Source organism: Leucoraja erinacea, chromosome 7 (assembly GCF_028641065.1).
Source record: "Leucoraja erinacea ecotype New England chromosome 7, Leri_hhj_1, whole genome shotgun sequence".
NCBI classification, from domain to species: Eukaryota; Metazoa; Chordata; class Chondrichthyes; order Rajiformes; family Rajidae; genus Leucoraja; species Leucoraja erinaceus.
Genome location: NC_073383.1, coordinates 38,179,352 through 38,182,969, shown reverse-complemented (window position 1 = coordinate 38,182,969; position 3,618 = coordinate 38,179,352). Strand labels below are relative to the sequence as shown.

The following is a 3,618-nucleotide window of genomic DNA, read 5'->3' as shown; positions in this document are numbered from 1 at the left end:
GGCAGGCAGTTGAGACGAAACAGAATTCACATCCGCCCGACCCCTGAAATGTCAACACCTGCAACTTCAAAGACAACACCAGCAACTCCTAGGACACCACCCACAGCAGCAGCAACACCTACCATTGATGACAACACATTCTCACAAACTGCTACCAGTGAGTCATATAGTCAACCAGCACCAACCAATGGTCAGGAAACAACTCAACAAGTTACCAATACATCGAGTGCAACACTGCAGGCAACAACCAGATCTACTAGATCCAGGAGCAACATCTTACCCCCAGCGCGTTATCGCTAGCACTGGAAGGGACAAGTCACGCCAAGACATGACTCTTGACTGGCTACGCACTACCTGAAAGAAAACAAGCTGCCCTTATATATTTTGTTGTGTAGTATAGTAGAAAGCAGAATGCCATGAATGTGGGCAGAATAATCCCACGGTATCTGCTACAGGATTGCCACCCTCGCTCTGGCAATCCTCTAGTGTCACTAATTTTTGTTCCTTTCTTTTGAGAAGGGGGGATGTTACATATGCTACATATTCATTGTAGCAGTCCCAACCTCCTGCACTACTTTGTATCAGGCACACTCACCCCACACACACACACACTGTGATTAGGTATGTAAGCACTTTTAGTATCACAACGCCACACAGAGAAAGCAGCTGAATAAAGGAGTACAATAAGGCAACCAAAACAACCTGAATTGTGTCGTTTATTATCAGGATATCAAACACGAAGACACAACATTATGAATGTTAAAAAAATCATGAGATCAGCAGATTGGTCTTCTCGCCTGAGTGTCGCCATGAAGGTAGCGCCCCTTCCGGCACCCGCGGAGAATAACGTCCCGGAGGCGGGGCTGAGTCTGTGAGCTGCGTGCGGGCAGAGAGCAAGTTAAACCGGAAGCTTCTGAGTGAAGTCGGAGTGGGACCGGGAGCTGTGCGGGAGGCCGAAAGCTGAAGGTGCGATGTGAGCTGCGTCTGCTGCGACCACCCCCCACCCCCCTTCCCACACACCCCCTGTGTTCGTGGGCTGCTGTTTTCCCCGGAGGGGGCTGCTGTGTTCGCGGGGAGGAGCTGCTATGTTCTCGGGTGGGGGCTGCTGTGTTTGCGGGCTGCTTTGTTCACAGGTGGGGGCGGCGACCACCACGAGGTGCCAGGTGCCGATGAGTGCATCTAGGGCTGGGAGCCTCTGTGTGTGACAGGCATCGAGTCTTGGAGGCGATGAGTGAGTCCGGAGCCAGGATCTGCAGCCGCTGCGCCCACATACCCCCCTCCCTACCCCCACAACCCCACTCCCCCCACACACACCCCATCCCCCATACACCCCCTCTCCTCTGCCCATTCGTATTAATCCCATCATTCAAGACTTAGCTGTGGTTTTCAATGTTGAGGCAATTCAAGAACTTGCCTAGACATTTCTTAAATGTTTTCAGCAACTCTGTTTTATCAGTTGATTATTCGTGCGATATTTAAACATTTCCCGGCCAATGGCTGCGGGACAGATTATTTGCATATCAGCTGATGGACCGAGATGCAATATTCTTTAATACTCATGATTTTACCTTTGTAATTACAATGGAAATGGTGCAGAATATTTGTGTGAGTTTTGGTCAGCTCAAGGTATGAAATCATTGTGCGATGTTACAGGGGCAGCAATGGTGGGCACAGGTTGCGCCTCCTTCTTTGGGCCCCAGTCATGAAGGAGCCAAGAGTAAACTCGATGGAGAACAGCCAGCCACTTGGAAACAAACGGCAGGAAACCTACACAAAATGGGACTGCAGCACGGAGGAGGCCATGCTATAGATCCCAGGAAAATCATGCAGTTTTGTTTCATTCACTCATTCAAAATATCCTGTAGCTATAATGGCAGAAAAATAGGTCAAGTTGCTCAAGTTTGCAAAAGGAGACAGATTTTTGAAAACATTGAGAGCCACAGTTGAGTATCTTTTGCAGGCAGAGTAATTAATGACAGTGATTGCCTCTCATGCCCAATTTGCCCTGAATCCGCCTGGGTGTAAAAAAATCAAATCTCACACAGCAGCATACCCTAGGTTTTAGAGATGTAAAACTACATAAAGGCTATAAATAAAATAATATAAATGTAAGCTAAGAAACAAACTTCTCCATGCACTCATTCCGGATGCAGGGTCTCGACCCGAAATGTTGACAGTCCCTTTGCCTCCACTGATGCTGTTTGACCCATTGACTTCCTCCAGCTGTTTGCTTTATGCTCTAGATTCCAGCATCTGCAGTCCTTTGTGTCTGCAATATAAATGCAAACACTACAAATAAGAAACCATAGAAGGTTTAATGATTAAAGCACACTGTAAAGTCTGTACCTTCTATAGCTTTAACGCATAGCTGTAATTGTAAATTGAATTGACATGCAAGACTGTACTTTGGCTCATTCTGGTGATCTGTCACAGGAATGTGTTCCCATCTATCCAAGCAATTAAATCTGTCTGTAGTTCTCCTGCAATTGCCTTAAACTTGCCCTCCTTACAAACACTTAAAATAATAAAAAAAACATCCCACCCATGGCAATTGATTGACAGTCAGTTTTTGTTTTTTCATCTTTTTAAATTTTTTAAATGTGTGTTAAAAGTGTTTATAAATGTTCTCCGTTTTGTTTTATGTGGGGGGGAGGAGGAAGGGTCGGAGGAAACATTTTATTTCAGTTTCTTACCTTGCCGGAGATGCGATTAATTTTCGGATCGCATTCTCTGGTCATTCTGCAGCTTACCATCGATGGAGCTGGAGGCCTCCTCAGATTGACCTAGGGCCCTACCAAGTGTGGATTTACATCAGAGTCGATCCCTTGCCTGGGATCACTCCAACCGCGGCCTGCGGACTTTACATCGGGAGCTTGCAGTCTTGGAAGAGGCCGTGGATGTTGGGAGCTCCAACGTCACGGAAGGTTTGACCAGCCCCAACGAGGGGTTTGATCGTCCGGCCCAGGGGAGCCGACATCCCCCCCAATGCAGGAGCTAATCGCCTCAATGCAAAGGGCCCGCCGCCGGCTACGGGAGTCAAGATCATCCCATCAATGGAGGGCTTGAGGCCCTCGATCGCGGGAGAGCAAAGGGAAGACATTTTTTCGCCTTCCATCACAGTGAGAAATGTGGAGGGGTCACTGTGGTGGATATTTATGTTAAAATGTGTTTTGTGTGTTCCGTTGCTTTTTATTTGTATGACTGACTCGGCAAATGAAATTCCTCGTATATTGCAAGACATACTTGGCTAATAAAGTATTAATGTGATTGTGATTGTGAAATTAAGTGGATTTAATTTGCCCTTGTTATCTATTATCACAAAAAGTTTATTTTTGACGGGAATGAATTCTGAACTTATCACCATATTGAAATGTTCTTGCTCTGGTGAACATTATGACTGTTGGCCAGAGATTTCTGTGGGCAGTTGTTGTTGCAGAACCGCTGTTGAGAATGTAATTAAATCATGTCCTTGGGTTAGTTTTGTTTATGTCACTGTATGAATGACCTATTTTTCCAGATTATTTAGCCTACAGTCTACTTTAAAAGCTTCTTCAAAATGTTCCATGGCTCCCCAAGGTATGTTCGGAGGGGAGATTTGACCACCCATATGTGTGAAGG

The 3,618-nt window shown here is 46.2% G+C and overlaps 1 long non-coding RNA gene across 1 annotated transcript; it reads left to right on the top strand.

The window, feature by feature from the left end:
• Positions 1–761: 761 nt before the first annotated feature.
• On the top strand, positions 762–3,265 carry LOC129698893 (uncharacterized). The gene is made up of 2 exons (XR_008723744.1): positions 762–966; positions 2,746–3,265. It is a non-coding gene; the product is annotated as an uncharacterized LOC129698893 (long non-coding RNA).
• The last annotated feature ends 353 nt before the right edge of the window (positions 3,266–3,618 follow it).